At 40.5% G+C, this 14,137-nt stretch overlaps 17 non-coding genes and 4 pseudogenes across 17 annotated transcripts; all 21 read left to right on the plus strand.

Annotated features, from left to right (window-relative positions):
• The first annotated feature begins 433 nt into the window (after positions 1 to 433).
• LOC150026547 (5S ribosomal RNA) lies at positions 434 to 552 on the plus strand (annotated as a pseudogene).
• A 553-nt stretch (positions 553 to 1,105) lies between these two features.
• On the plus strand, positions 1,106 to 1,224 carry LOC150026548 (5S ribosomal RNA). Its single transcript, XR_016522777.1, has one exon. It is a non-coding gene; the product is annotated as a 5S ribosomal RNA (ribosomal RNA).
• A 555-nt stretch (positions 1,225 to 1,779) lies between these two features.
• Positions 1,780 to 1,898, plus strand: LOC150026549 (5S ribosomal RNA). Its single transcript, XR_016522211.1, has one exon. It is a non-coding gene; the product is annotated as a 5S ribosomal RNA (ribosomal RNA).
• Positions 1,899 to 2,451: 553 nt separating this feature from the next.
• LOC150026550 (5S ribosomal RNA) lies at positions 2,452 to 2,570 on the plus strand. Its single transcript, XR_016522204.1, has one exon. It is a non-coding gene; the product is annotated as a 5S ribosomal RNA (ribosomal RNA).
• Positions 2,571 to 3,125: 555 nt separating this feature from the next.
• Positions 3,126 to 3,244, plus strand: LOC150026551 (5S ribosomal RNA). Its single transcript, XR_016522190.1, has one exon. It is a non-coding gene; the product is annotated as a 5S ribosomal RNA (ribosomal RNA).
• A 550-nt stretch (positions 3,245 to 3,794) lies between these two features.
• On the plus strand, positions 3,795 to 3,913 carry LOC150026552 (5S ribosomal RNA; annotated as a pseudogene).
• Positions 3,914 to 4,464: 551 nt separating this feature from the next.
• LOC150026553 (5S ribosomal RNA) lies at positions 4,465 to 4,583 on the plus strand (annotated as a pseudogene).
• Positions 4,584 to 5,136: 553 nt separating this feature from the next.
• LOC150026554 (5S ribosomal RNA) lies at positions 5,137 to 5,255 on the plus strand. Its single transcript, XR_016522779.1, has one exon. It is a non-coding gene; the product is annotated as a 5S ribosomal RNA (ribosomal RNA).
• Positions 5,256 to 5,811: 556 nt separating this feature from the next.
• On the plus strand, positions 5,812 to 5,930 carry LOC150026555 (5S ribosomal RNA). Its single transcript, XR_016522212.1, has one exon. It is a non-coding gene; the product is annotated as a 5S ribosomal RNA (ribosomal RNA).
• Positions 5,931 to 6,483: 553 nt separating this feature from the next.
• LOC150026556 (5S ribosomal RNA) lies at positions 6,484 to 6,602 on the plus strand. Its single transcript, XR_016522205.1, has one exon. It is a non-coding gene; the product is annotated as a 5S ribosomal RNA (ribosomal RNA).
• Positions 6,603 to 7,154: 552 nt separating this feature from the next.
• Positions 7,155 to 7,273, plus strand: LOC150026557 (5S ribosomal RNA; annotated as a pseudogene).
• A 552-nt stretch (positions 7,274 to 7,825) lies between these two features.
• LOC150026558 (5S ribosomal RNA) lies at positions 7,826 to 7,944 on the plus strand. The gene has a single exon (XR_016522106.1). It is a non-coding gene; the product is annotated as a 5S ribosomal RNA (ribosomal RNA).
• A 550-nt stretch (positions 7,945 to 8,494) lies between these two features.
• LOC150026559 (5S ribosomal RNA) lies at positions 8,495 to 8,613 on the plus strand. Its single transcript, XR_016522076.1, has one exon. It is a non-coding gene; the product is annotated as a 5S ribosomal RNA (ribosomal RNA).
• Positions 8,614 to 9,164: 551 nt separating this feature from the next.
• Positions 9,165 to 9,283, plus strand: LOC150026560 (5S ribosomal RNA). The gene has a single exon (XR_016522148.1). It is a non-coding gene; the product is annotated as a 5S ribosomal RNA (ribosomal RNA).
• A 553-nt stretch (positions 9,284 to 9,836) lies between these two features.
• Positions 9,837 to 9,955, plus strand: LOC150026561 (5S ribosomal RNA). Its single transcript, XR_016522780.1, has one exon. It is a non-coding gene; the product is annotated as a 5S ribosomal RNA (ribosomal RNA).
• A 550-nt stretch (positions 9,956 to 10,505) lies between these two features.
• Positions 10,506 to 10,624, plus strand: LOC150026562 (5S ribosomal RNA). Its single transcript, XR_016522781.1, has one exon. It is a non-coding gene; the product is annotated as a 5S ribosomal RNA (ribosomal RNA).
• A 552-nt stretch (positions 10,625 to 11,176) lies between these two features.
• On the plus strand, positions 11,177 to 11,295 carry LOC150026563 (5S ribosomal RNA). The gene has a single exon (XR_016522020.1). It is a non-coding gene; the product is annotated as a 5S ribosomal RNA (ribosomal RNA).
• A 557-nt stretch (positions 11,296 to 11,852) lies between these two features.
• Positions 11,853 to 11,971, plus strand: LOC150026564 (5S ribosomal RNA). The gene has a single exon (XR_016522029.1). It is a non-coding gene; the product is annotated as a 5S ribosomal RNA (ribosomal RNA).
• A 448-nt stretch (positions 11,972 to 12,419) lies between these two features.
• LOC150026565 (5S ribosomal RNA) lies at positions 12,420 to 12,538 on the plus strand. Its single transcript, XR_016522753.1, has one exon. It is a non-coding gene; the product is annotated as a 5S ribosomal RNA (ribosomal RNA).
• Positions 12,539 to 13,093: 555 nt separating this feature from the next.
• On the plus strand, positions 13,094 to 13,212 carry LOC150026566 (5S ribosomal RNA). The gene has a single exon (XR_016522030.1). It is a non-coding gene; the product is annotated as a 5S ribosomal RNA (ribosomal RNA).
• A 555-nt stretch (positions 13,213 to 13,767) lies between these two features.
• LOC150026567 (5S ribosomal RNA) lies at positions 13,768 to 13,886 on the plus strand. The gene has a single exon (XR_016522782.1). It is a non-coding gene; the product is annotated as a 5S ribosomal RNA (ribosomal RNA).
• The last annotated feature ends 251 nt before the right edge of the window (positions 13,887 to 14,137 follow it).

The following is a 14,137-nucleotide window of genomic DNA, read 5'->3' on the forward strand; positions in this document are numbered from 1 at the left end:
CTTTCATTTTTTACGCGTCTCCATCCGACTTCCCGATCAAAAGTTATGGCCGTTTGAAGTTTTCCACAAAAAATTCTCAGAAACTCAAAATCTCTCGTTGTTTTCCAACCTGTGAGGACTCCTCCGCCAAATATACCCCCAATAGAGTTACCAGAAAAAAATTTGGATCAAAAATCATTTTTTTACCTATTTTTAATAAATTTTTCAATATTATTGCCATGCCAAAATCTATCAAAAGTTATGACCACGAGTTCACCTTTTTCGTGCTATTTTTTTTTTTTCTTGCTGACCCTCTATATAAAAAAATTAAAGTACCTAGAAAAACGATCCTGAAATAGTGTTCTGTAGCGAGTTATCGCGTTCGGGGTCCAACCATTTTGAAACTGAAGCCCAATTGCAAATCCATATACGCATTGATCTTGCTACACTTGACAGGTGCGATCGTACCAGCACTAATGCACCGGATCCCATCAAAACTCCGCAGGTAAGCGTGTTTGGGCGAGAGTAGTACTAGGATGGGTGACCTCCTGGGAAGTCCTCGTGTTGCACTTCTTTTTGTATTTATTGTTTTTCTTCCTGGCCTAAACAATCAAACCACGAGTTCAGTGAGTTATCGCGTTCGGGGCCCTTCGGGAATTGGCAACTAGATTCGTTACGTCATCTCGAACAACTTTCATTTTTTACGCGTCTCCATCCGACTTCCCGATCAAAAGTTATGGCCGTTTGAAGTTTTCCACAAAAAATTCTCAGCAACTCAAAATCTCTCGTTGTTTTCCAACCTGTGAGGACTCCTCCGCCAAATATACCCCCAATAGAGTTACCAGAAAAAAATTTGGATGAAAAATCATTTTTTTACCTATTTTTAATGAATTTTTCAATATTACTGCCATGCCAAAATCTATCAAAAGTTATGACCACGAGTTCATCTTTTTCGTGCTATTTTTTTTTTTTTTCTTGCTGACCCTCTAAATAAAAAAATTAAAGTACCTAGAAAAACGATCCTGAAATAGTGTTCTGTAGCGAGTTATCGCGTTCGGGGTCCAACCATTCTGAAACTGAAGCCCAATTGCAAATCCATATACGCATTGATCTTGCTACACTTGACAGGTGCGATCATACCAGCACTAATGCACCGGATCCCATCAGAACTCCGCAGATAAGCGTGCTTGGGCGAGAGTAGTACTAGGATGGGTGACCTCCTGGGAAGTCCTCGTGTTGCACTTCTTTTTGTATTTATTGTTTTTCTTCCTGGCCTAAACAATCAAACCACGAGTTCAGTGAGTTATCGCGTTCGGGGCCCTTCGGGAATTGGCAACTAGATTCGTTACGTCATCTCGAACAACTTTCATTTTTTACGCGTCTCCATCCGACTTCCCGATCAAAAGTTATGGCCGTTTGAAGTTTTCCACAAAAAATTCTCAGCAACTCAAAATCTCTCGTTGTTTTCCAACCTGTGAGGACTCCTCCGCCAAATATACCCCCAATAGAGTTACCAGAAAAAAATTTGGATCAAAAATCATTTTTTTACCTATTTTTAATGAATTTTTCAATATTACTGCCATGCCAAAATCTATCAAAAGTTATGACCACGAGTTCACCTTTTTCGTGCTATTTTTTTTTTTTTTTTCTTGCTGACCCTCTAAATAAAAAAATTAAAGTACCTAGAAAAACGATCCTGAAATAGTGTTTTGTAGCGAGTTATCGCGTTCGGGGTCCAACCATTTTGAAACTGAAGCCCAATTGCAAATCCATATACGCATTGATCTTGCTACACCTGACAGGTGCGATCATACCAGCACTAATGCACCGGATCCCATCAGAACTCCGCAGTGAAGCGTGCCTGGGCGAGAGTAGTACTAGGATGGGTGACCTCCTAGGAAGTCGTCGTGTTGCACTTCTTTTTGTATTTATTGTTTTTCTTCCTGGCCTAAACAATCAAACCACGAGTTCAGTGAGTTATCGCGTTCGGGGCCCTTCGGGAATTGGCAACTAGATTCGTTACGTCATCTCGAACAACTTTCATTTTTTACGCGTCTCCATCCGACTTCCCGGTCAAAAGTTATGGCCGTTTGAAGTTTTCCACAAAAAATTCTCAGCAACTCAAAATCTCTCGTTGTTTTCCAACCTGTGAGGACTCCTCCGCCAAATATACCCCCAATAGAGTTACCAGAAAAAAATTTGGATGAAAAATCATTTTTTTACCTATTTTTAATGAATTTTTCAATATTACTGCCATGCCAAAATCTATCAAAAGTTATGACCACGAGTTCACCTTTTTCGTGCTATTTTTTTTTTTTTTCTTGCTGACCCTCTAAATAAAAAAATTAAAGTACCTAGAAAAACGATCCTGAAATAGTGTTCTGTAGCGAGTTATCGCGTTCGGGGTCCAACCATTTTGAAACTGAAGCCCAATTGCAAATCCATATACGCATTGATCTTGCTACACTTGACAGGTGCGATCATACCAGCACTAATGCACCGGATCCCATCAGAACTCCGCAGGTAAGCGTGACGGGGCGAGAGTAGTACTAGGATGGGTGACCTCCTGGGAAGTCCTCGTGTTGCACTTCTTTTTGTATTTATTGTTTTTCTTCCTGGCCTAAACAATCAAACCACGAGTTCAGTGAGTTATCGCGTTCGGGGCCCTTCGGGAATTGGCAACTAGATTCGTTACGTCATGTCGAACAACTTTCATTTTTTACGCGTCTCCATCCGACTTCCCGATCAAAAGTTATGGCCGTTTGAAGTTTTCCACAAAAAATTCTCAGCAACTCAAAATCTCTCGTTGTTTTCCAACCTGTGAGGACTCCTCCGCCAAATATACCCCCAATAGAGTTACCAGAAAAAAATTTGGATCAAAAATCATTTTTTTACCTATTTTTAATGAATTTTTCAATATTACTGCCATGCCAAAATCTATCAAAAGTTATGACCACGAGTTCACCTTTTTCGTGCTATTTTTTTTTTTTTTTTCTTGCTGACCCTCTAAATAAAAAAATTAAAGTACCTAGAAAACCGATCCTGAAATAGTGTTCTGTAGCGAGTTATCGCGTTCGGGGTCCAACCATTTTGAAACTGAAGCCCAATTGCAAATCCATATACGCATTGATCTTGCTACACTTGACAGGTGCGATCATACCAGCACTAATGCACCGGATCCCATCAGAACTCCGCAGTCAAGCGTGAGTGGGCGAGAGTAGTACTAGGATGGGTGACCTCCTGGGAAGTCCTCGTGTTGCACTTCTTTTTGTATTTATTGTTTTTCTTCCTGGCCTAAACAATCAAACCACGAGTTCAGTGAGTTATCGCGTTCGGGGCCCTTCGGGAATTGGCAACTAGATTCGTTACGTCATCTCGAACAACTTTCATTTTTTACGCGTCTCCATCCGACTTCCCGATCAAAAGTTATGGCCGTTTGAAGTTTTCCACAAAAAATTCTCAGAAACTCAAAATCTCTCGTTGTTTTCCAATCTGTGAGGACTCCTCCGCCAAATATACCCCCAATAGAGTTACCAGAAAAAAATTTGGATCAAAAATCATTTTTTTACCTATTTTTAATGAATTTTTCAATATTATTGCCATGCCAAAATCTATCAAAAGTTATGACCACGAGTTCACCTTTTTCGTGCTATTTTTTTTTTTCTTGCTGACCCTCTATATAAAAAAATTAAAGTACCTAGAAAAACGATCCTGAAATAGTGTTCTGTAGCGAGTTATCGCGTTCGGGGTCCAACCATTTTGAAACTGAAGCCCAATTGCAAATCCATATACGCATTGATCTTGCTACACTTGACAGGTGCGATCGTACCAGCACTAATGCACCGGATCCCATCAAAACTCCGCAGGTAAGCGTGTTTGGGCGAGAGTAGTACTAGGATGGGTGACCTCCTGGGAAGTCCTCGTGTTGCACTTCTTTTTGTATTTATTGTTTTTCTTCCTGGCCTAAACAATCAAACCACGAGTTCAGTGAGTTATCGCGTTCGGGGCCCTTCGGGAATTGGCAACTAGATTCGTTACGTCATCTCGAACAACTTTCATTTTTTACGCGTCTCCATCCGACTTCCCGATCAAAAGTTATGGCCGTTTGAAGTTTTCCACAAAAAATTCTCAGAAACTCAAAATCTCTCGTTGTTTTCCAACCTGTGAGGACTCCTCCGCCAAATATACCCCCAATAGAGTTACCAGAAAAAAATTTGGATCAAAAATCATTTTTTTACCTATTTTTAATAAATTTTTCAATATTATTGCCATGCCAAAATCTATCAAAAGTTATGACCACGAGTTCACCTTTTTCGTGCTATTTTTTTTTTTTCTTGCTGACCCTCTATATAAAAAAATTAAAGTACCTAGAAAAACGATCCTGAAATAGTGTTCTGTAGCGAGTTATCGCGTTCGGGGTCCAACCATTTTGAAACTGAAGCCCAATTGCAAATCCATATACGCATTGATCTTGCTACACTTGACAGGTGCGATCGTACCAGCACTAATGCACCGGATCCCATCAAAACTCCGCAGGTAAGCGTGTTTGGGCGAGAGTAGTACTAGGATGGGTGACCTCCTGGGAAGTCCTCGTGTTGCACTTCTTTTTGTATTTATTGTTTTTCTTCCTGGCCTAAACAATCAAACCACGAGTTCAGTGAGTTATCGCGTTCGGGGCCCTTCGGGAATTGGCAACTAGATTCGTTACGTCATCTCGAACAACTTTCATTTTTTACGCGTCTCCATCCGACTTCCCGATCAAAAGTTATGGCCGTTTGAAGTTTTCCACAAAAAATTCTCAGCAACTCAAAATCTCTCGTTGTTTTCCAACCTGTGAGGACTCCTCCGCCAAATATACCCCCAATAGAGTTACCAGAAAAAAATTTGGATGAAAAATCATTTTTTTACCTATTTTTAATGAATTTTTCAATATTACTGCCATGCCAAAATCTATCAAAAGTTATGACCACGAGTTCATCTTTTTCGTGCTATTTTTTTTTTTTTTCTTGCTGACCCTCTAAATAAAAAAATTAAAGTACCTAGAAAAACGATCCTGAAATAGTGTTCTGTAGCGAGTTATCGCGTTCGGGGTCCAACCATTTTGAAACTGAAGCCCAATTGCAAATCCATATACGCATTGATCTTGCTACACTTGACAGGTGCGATCATACCAGCACTAATGCACCGGATCCCATCAGAACTCCGCAGATAAGCGTGCTTGGGCGAGAGTAGTACTAGGATGGGTGACCTCCTGGGAAGTCCTCGTGTTGCACTTCTTTTTGTATTTATTGTTTTTCTTCCTGGCCTAAACAATCAAACCACGAGTTCAGTGAGTTATCGCGTTCGGGGCCCTTCGGGAATTGGCAACTAGATTCGTTACGTCATCTCGAACAACTTTCATTTTTTACGCGTCTCCATCCGACTTCCCGATCAAAAGTTATGGCCGTTTGAAGTTTTCCACAAAAAATTCTCAGCAACTCAAAATCTCTCGTTGTTTTCCAACCTGTGAGGACTCCTCCGCCAAATATACCCCCAATAGAGTTACCAGAAAAAAATTTGGATCAAAAATCATTTTTTTACCTATTTTTAATGAATTTTTCAATATTACTGCCATGCCAAAATCTATCAAAAGTTATGACCACGAGTTCACCTTTTTCGTGCTATTTTTTTTTTTTTTTTTCTTGCTGACCCTCTAAATAAAAAAATTAAAGTACCTAGAAAAACGATCCTGAAATAGTGTTTTGTAGCGAGTTATCGCGTTCGGGGTCCAACCATTTTGAAACTGAAGCCCAATTGCAAATCCATATACGCATTGATCTTGCTACACCTGACAGGTGCGATCATACCAGCACTAATGCACCGGATCCCATCAGAACTCCGCAGTGAAGCGTGCCTGGGCGAGAGTAGTACTAGGATGGGTGACCTCCTAGGAAGTCGTCGTGTTGCACTTCTTTTTGTATTTATTGTTTTTCTTCCTGGCCTAAACAATCAAACCACGAGTTCAGTGAGTTATCGCGTTCGGGGCCCTTCGGGAATTGGCAACTAGATTCGTTACGTCATCTCGAACAACTTTCATTTTTTACGCGTCTCCATCCGACTTCCCGGTCAAAAGTTATGGCCGTTTGAAGTTTTCCACAAAAAATTCTCAGCAACTCAAAATCTCTCGTTGTTTTCCAACCTGTGAGGACTCCTCCGCCAAATATACCCCCAATAGAGTTACCAGAAAAAAATTTGGATGAAAAATCATTTTTTTACCTATTTTTAATGAATTTTTCAATATTACTGCCATGCCAAAATCTATCAAAAGTTATGACCACGAGTTCACCTTTTTCGTGCTATTTTTTTTTTTTTTCTTGCTGACCCTCTAAATAAAAAAATTAAAGTACCTAGAAAAACGATCCTGAAATAGTGTTCTGTAGCGAGTTATCGCGTTCGGGGTCCAACCATTTTGAAACTGAAGCCCAATTGCAAATCCATATACGCATTGATCTTGCTACACTTGACAGGTGCGATCATACCAGCACTAATGCACCGGATCCCATCAGAACTCCGCAGGTAAGCGTGACGGGGCGAGAGTAGTACTAGGATGGGTGACCTCCTGGGAAGTCCTCGTGTTGCACTTCTTTTTGTATTTATTGTTTTTCTTCCTGGCCTAAACAATCAAACCACGAGTTCAGTGAGTTATCGCGTTCGGGGCCCTTCGGGAATTGGCAACTAGATTCGTTACGTCATCTCGAACAACTTTCATTTTTTACGCGTCTCCATCCGACTTCCCGATCAAAAGTTATGGCCGTTTGAAGTTTTCCACAAAAAATTCTCAGCAACTCAAAATCTCTCGTTGTTTTCCAACCTGTGAGGACTCCTCCGCCAAATATACCCCCAATAGAGTTACCAGAAAAAAATTTGGATCAAAAATCATTTTTTTACCTATTTTTAATGAATTTTTCAATATTACTGCCATGCCAAAATCTATCAAAAGTTATGACCACGAGTTCACCTTTTTCGTGCTATTTTTTTTTTTTTCTTGCTGACCCTCTAAATAAAAAAATTAAAGTACCTAGAAAAACGATCCTGAAATAGTGTTCTGTAGCGAGTTATCGCGTTCGGGGTCCAACCATTTTGAAACTGAAGCCCAATTGCAAATCCATATATGCATTGATCTTGCTACACTTGACAGGTGCGATCATACCAGCACTAATACACCGGATCCCATCAGAACTCCGCAGTCAAGCGAGCTTGAAGGAGAGTAGTACTAGGATGGGAGACCTCCTGGGAAGTCCTCGTGTTGCACTTCTTTTTGTATTTATTGTTTTTCTTCCTGGCCTAAACAATCAAACCACGAGTTCAGTGAGTTATCGCGTTCGGGGCCCTTCGGGAATTGGCAACTAGATTCGTTACGTCATCTCGAACAACTTTCATTTTTTACGCGTCTCCATCCGACTTCCCGATCAAAAGTTATGGCCGTTTGAAGTTTTCCACAAAAAATTCTCAGCAACTCAAAATCTCTCGTTGTTTTCCAACCTGTGAGGACTCCTCCGCCAAATATACCCCCAATAGAGTTACCAGAAAAAAATTTGGATCAAAAATCATTTTTTTACCTATTTTTAATGAATTTTTCAATATTACTGCCATGCCAAAATCTTTCAAAAGTTATGACCACGAGTTCACCTTTTTCGTGCTATTTTTTTTTTTTTCTTGCTGACCCTCTAAATAAAAAAATTAAAGTACCTAGAAAAACGATCCTGAAATAGTGTTCTGTAGCGAGTTATCGCGTTCGGGGTCCAACCATTTTGAAACTGAAGCCCAATTGCAAATCCATATACGCATTGATCTTGCTACACTTGACAGGTGCGATCGTACCAGCACTAATGCACCGGATCCCATCAGAACTCCGCAGTGAAGCGTGCTTGGGCGAGAGAAGTACTAGGATGGGTGACCTCCTGGGAAGTCCTCGTGTTGCACTTCTTTTTGTATTTATTGTTTTTCTTCCTGGCCTAAACAATCAAACCACGAGTTCAGTGAGTTATCGCGTTCGGGGCCCTTCGGGAATTGGCAACTAGATTCGTTACGTCATATCGAACAACTTTCATTTTTTACGCGTCTCCATCCGACTTCCCGATCAAAAGTTATGGCCGTTTGAAGTTTTCCACAAAAAATTCTCAGCAACTCAAAATCTCTCGTTGTTTTCCAACCTGTGAGGACTCCTCCGCCAAATATACACCCAATAGAGTTACCAGAAAAAAATTTGGATCAAAAATCATTTTTTTACCTATTTTTAATGAATTTTTCAATATTACTGCCATGCCAAAATCTATCAAAAGTTATGACCACGAGTTCACCTTTTTCGTGCTAATTTTTTTTTTCTTGCTGACCCTCTAAATAAAAAAATTAAAGTACCTAGAAAAACGATCCTGAAATAGTGTTCTGTAGCGAGTTATCGCGTTCGGGGTCCAACCATTTTGAAACTGAAGCCCAATTGCAAATCCATATACGCATTGATCTTGCTACACTTGACAGGTGCGATCGTACCAGCACTAATGCACCGGATCCCATCAGAACTCCGCAGCGAAGCGTGCTTGGGCGAGAGTAGTACTAGGATGGGTGACCTCCTGGGAAGTCCTCGTGTTGCACTTCTTTTTGTATTTATTGTTTTTCTTCCTGGCCTAAACAATCAAACCACGAGTTCAGTGAGTTATCGCGTTCGGGGCCCTTCGGGAATTGGCAACTAGATTCGTTACGTCATCTCGAACAACTTTCATTTTTTACGCGTCTCCATCCGACTTCCCAATCAAAAGTTATGGCCGTTTGAAGTTTTCCACAAAAAATTCTCAGCAACTCAAAATCTCTCGTTGTTTTCCAACCTGTGAGGACTCCTCCGCCAAATATACCCCCAATAGAGTTACCAGAAAAAAATTTGGATCAAAAATCATTTTTTTACCTATTTTTAATGAATTTTTCAATATTACTGCCATGCCAAAATCTTTCAAAAGTTATGACCACGAGTTCACCTTTTTCGTGCTATTTTTTTTTTTTCTTGCTGACCCTCTAAATAAAAAAATTAAAGTACCTAGAAAAACGATCCTGAAATAGTGTTCTGTAGCGAGTTATCGCGTTCGGGGTCCAACCATTTTGAAACTGAAGCCCAATTGCAAATCCATATACGCATTGATCTTGCTACACTTGACAGGTGCGATCGTACCAGCACTAATGCACCGGATCCCATCAGAACTCCGCAGTGAAGCGTGCTTGGGCGAGAGAAGTACTAGAATGGGTGACCTCCTGGGAAGTCCTCGTGTTGCACTTCTTTTTGTATTTATTGTTTTTCTTCCTGGCCTAAACAATCAAACCACGAGTTCAGTGAGTTATCGCGTTCGGGGCCCTTCGGGAATTGGCAACTAGATTCGTTACGTCATCTCGAACAACTTTCATTTTTTACGCGTCTCCATCCGACTTCCCGATCAAAAGTTATGGCCGTTTGAAGTTTTCCACAAAAAATTCTCAGCAACTCAAAATCTCTCGTTGTTTTCCAACCTGTGAGGACTCCTCCGCCAAATATACCCCCAATAGAGTTACCAGAAAAAAATTTGGATCAAAAATCATTTTTTTACCTATTTTTAATGAATTTTTCAATATTACTGCCATGCCAAAATCTATCAAAAGTTATGACCACGAGTTCACCTTTTTCGTGCTATTTTTTTTTTTTTTCTTGCTGACCCTCTAAATAAAAAAATTAAAGTACCTAGAAAAACGATCCTGAAATAGTGTTTTGTAGCGAGTTATCGCGTTCGGGGTCCAACCATTTTGAAACTGAAGCCCAATTGCAAATCCATATACGCATTGATCTTGCTACACTTGACAGGTGCGATCATACCAGCACTAATGCACCGGATCCCATCAGAACTCCGCAGATAAGCGTGCTTGGGCGAGAGTAGTACTAGGATGGGTGACCTCCTGGGAAGTCCTCGTGTTGCACTTCTTTTTGTATTTATTGTTTTTCTTCCTGGCCTAAACAATCAAACCACGAGTTCAGTGAGTTATCGCGTTCTGGGCCCTTCGGGAATTGGCAACTAGATTCGTTACGTCATCTCGAACAACTTTCATTTTTTACGCGTCTCCATCCGACTTCCCGATCAAAAGTTATGGCCGTTTGAAGTTTTCCACAAAAAATTCTCAGCAACTCAAAATCTCTCGTTGTTTTCCAACCTGTCAGGACTCCTCCGCCAAATATACCCCCAATAGAGTTACCAGAAAAAAATTTGGATGAAAAATCATTTTTTTACCTATTTTTAATGAATTTTTCAATATTACTGCCTTGCCAAAATCTATCAAAAGTTATGACCACGAGTTCACCTTTTTCGTGCTATTTTTTTTTTTCTTGCTGACCCTCTAAATAAAAAAATTAAAGTACCTAGAAAAACGATCCTGAAATAGTGTTCTGTAGCGAGTTATCGCGTTCGGGGTCCAACCATTTTGAAACTGAAGCCCAATTGCAAATCCATATACGCATTGATCTTGCTACACTTGACAGGTGCGATCATACCAGCACTAATGCACCGGATCCCATCAGAACTCCGCAGATAAGCGTGCTTGGGCGAGAGTAGTACTAGGATGGGTGACCTCCTGGGAAGTCCTCGTGTTGCACTTCTTTTTGTATTTATTGTTTTTCTTCCTGGCCTAAACAATCAAACCACGAGTTCAGTGAGTTATCGCGTTCGGGGCCCTTCGGGAATTGGCAACTAGATTCGTTACGTCATCTCGAACAACTTTCATTTTTTACGCGTCTCCATCCGACTTCCCGATCAAAAGTTATGGCCGTTTGAAGTTTTCCACAAAAAATTCTCAGCAACTCAAAATCTCTCTTTGTTTTCCAACCTGTGAGGACTCCTCCGCCAAATATACCCCCAATAGAGTTACCAGAAAAAAATTTGGATGAAAAATCATTTTTTTACCTATTTTTAATGAATTTTTCAATATTACTGCCATGCCAAAATCTATCAAAAGTTACGACCACGAGTTCACCTTTTTCGTGCTTTTTTTTTTTTTTTCTTGCTGACCCTCTAAATAAAAAAATGAAAGTACCTAGAAAAACGATCCTGAAATAGTGTTCTGTAGCGAGTTATCGCGTTCGGGGTCCAACCATTTTGAAACTGAAGCCCAATTGCAAATCCATATACGCATTGATCTTGCTACACTTGAAAGGTGCGATCATACCAGCACTAATGCACCGGATCCCATCAGAACTCCGCACTTAAGCGTGCTTGGGCGAGAGTAGTACTAGGATGGGTGACCTCCTGGGAAGTCCTCGTGTTGCACTTCTTTTTGTATTTATTGTTTTTCTTCCTGGCCTAAACAATCAAACCACGAGTTCAGTGAGTTATCGCGTTCGGGGCCCTTCGGGAATTGGCAACTAGATTCGTTACGTCATGTCGAACAACTTTCATTTTTTACGCGTCTCCATCCGACTTCCCGATCAAAAGTTATGGCCGTTTGAAGTTTTCCACAAAAAATTCTCAGCAACTCAAAATCTCTCGTTGTTTTCCAACCTGTGAGGACTCCTCCGCCAAATATACCCCCAATAGAGTTACCAGAAAAAAATTTGGATGAAAAATCATTTTTTTACCTATTTTTAATGAATTTTTCAATATTACTGCCATGCCAAAATCTATCAAAAGTTATGACCACGAGTTCACCTTTTTCGTGCTATTTTTTTTTTTTTTTTTTCTTGCTGACCCTCTAAATAAAAAAATTAAAGTACCTAGAAAAACGATCCTGAAATAGTGTTCTGTAGCGAGTTATCGCGTTCGGGGTCCAACAATTTTGAAACTGAAGCCCAATTGCAAATCCATATACGCATTGATCTTGCTACACTTGACAGGTGCGATCATACCAGCACTAATGCACCGGATCCCATCAGAACTCCGCAGTGAAGCGCGCTTGGGCGAGAGTAGTACTAGGATGGGTGACCTCCTGGGAAGTCCTCGTGTTGCACTTCTTTTTGTATTTATTGTTTTTCTTCCTGGCCTAAACAATCGAACCACGAGTTCAGTGAGTTATCGCGTTCGGGGCCCTTCGGGAATTGGCAACTAACTCAAAATCTCTCGTTGTTTTCCAACCTGTGAGGACTCCTCCGCCAAATATACCCCCAATAGAGTTACCAGAAAAAAATTTGGATGAAAAATCATTTTTTTACCTATTTTTAATGAAATTTTCAATATTACTGCCATGCCAAAATCTATCAAAAGTTATGACCACGAGTTCACCTTTTTCGTGCTATTTTTTTTTTTTTTTCTTGCTGACCCTCTAAATAAAAAAATTAAAGTACCTAGAAAAACGATCCTGAAATAGTGTTCTGTAGCGAGTTATCGCGTTCGGGGTCCAACAATTTTGAAACTGAAGCCCAATTGCAAATCCATATACGCATTGATCTTGCTACACTTGACAGGTGCGATCATACCAGCACTAATGCACCGGATCCCATCAGAACTCCGCAGTAAAGCGTGCTTGGGCGAGAGTAGTACTAGGATGGGTGACCTCCTGGGAAGTCCTCGTGTTGCACTTCTTTTTGTATTTATTGTTTTTCTTCCTGGCCTAAACAATCGAACCACGAGTTCAGTGAGTTATCGCGTTCGGGGCCCTTCTGGAATTGGCAACTAGATTCGTTACGTCATGTCGAACCACTTTCATTTTTTACGCGTCTCCATCCGACTTCCCGATCAAAAGTTATGGCCGTTTGAAGTTTTCCACAAAAAATTCTCAGCAACTCAAAATCTCTCGTTGTTTTCCAACCTGTGAGGACTCCTCCGCCAAATATACCCCCAATAGAGTTACCAGAAAAAAATTTGGATCAAAAATCATTTTTTTACCTATTTTTAATGAATTTTTCAATATTACTGCCATGCCAAAATCTATCAAAAGTTATGACCACGAGTTCACCTTTTTCGTGCTATTTTTTTTTTTTTTTTCTTGCTGACCCTCTAAATAAAAAAATTAAAGTACCTAGAAAAACGATCCTGAAATAGTGTTCTGTAGCGAGTTATCGCGTTCGGGGTCCAACCATTTTGAAACTGAAGCCCAATTGCAAATCCATATACGCATTGATCTTGCTACACTTGACAGGTGCGATCATACCAGCACTAATGCACCGGATCCCATCAGAACTCCGCAGTGAAGCGCGCTTGGGCGAGAGTAGTACTAGGATGGGTGACCTCCTGGGAAGTCCTCGTGTTGCACTTCTTTTTGTATTTATTGTTTTTCTTCCTGGCCTAAACAATCGAACCACGAGTTCAGTGAGTTATCGCGTTCGGGGCCCTTCGGGAATTGGCAACTAGATTCGTTACGTCATGTCGAACAACTTTCATTTTTTACGCGTCTCCATCCGACTTCCCGATCAAAAGTTATGGCCGTTTGAAGTTTTCCACAAAAAATTCTCAGCAACTCAAAATCTCTCGTTGTTTTCCAACCTGTGAGGACTCCTCCGCCAAATATACCCCCAATAGAGTTACCAGAAAAAAATTTGGATGAAAAATCATTTTTTTACCTATTTTTAATGAATTTTTCAATATTACTGCCATGCCAAAATCTATCAAAAGTTATGACCACGAGTTCACCTTTTTCGTGCTATTTTTTTTTTTTTTTTCTTGCTGACCCTCTAAATAAAAAAATTAAAGTACCTAGAAAAACGATCCTGAAATAGTGTTCTGTAGCGAGTTATCGCGTTCGGGGTCCAACCATTTTGAAACTGAAGCCCAATTGCAAATCCATATACGCATTGATCTTGCTACACTTGACAGGTGCGATCATACCAGCACTAATGCACCGGATCCCATCAGAACTCCGCAGATAAGCGTGCTTGGGCGAGAGTAGTACTAGGATGGGTGACCTCCTGGGAAGTCCTCGTGTTGCACTTCTTTTTGTATTTATTGTTTTTCTTCCTGGCCTAAACAATCAAACCACGAGTTCAGTGAGTTATCGCGTTCGGGGCCCTTCGGGAATTGGCAACTAGATTCGTTACGTCATGTCGAACAACTTTCATTTTTTACGCGTCTCCATCCGACTTCCCGATCAAAAGTTATGGCCGTTTGAAGTTTTCCACAAAAAATTCTCAGCAACTCAAAATCTCTCGTTGTTTTCCAACCTGTGAGGACTCCTCCGCCAAATA

Source organism: Phaseolus vulgaris, chromosome 6 (genome assembly GCF_051622355.1).
Source record: "Phaseolus vulgaris cultivar YP4 chromosome 6, ASM5162235v1, whole genome shotgun sequence".
NCBI classification, from domain to species: domain Eukaryota; kingdom Viridiplantae; phylum Streptophyta; class Magnoliopsida; order Fabales; family Fabaceae; genus Phaseolus; species Phaseolus vulgaris.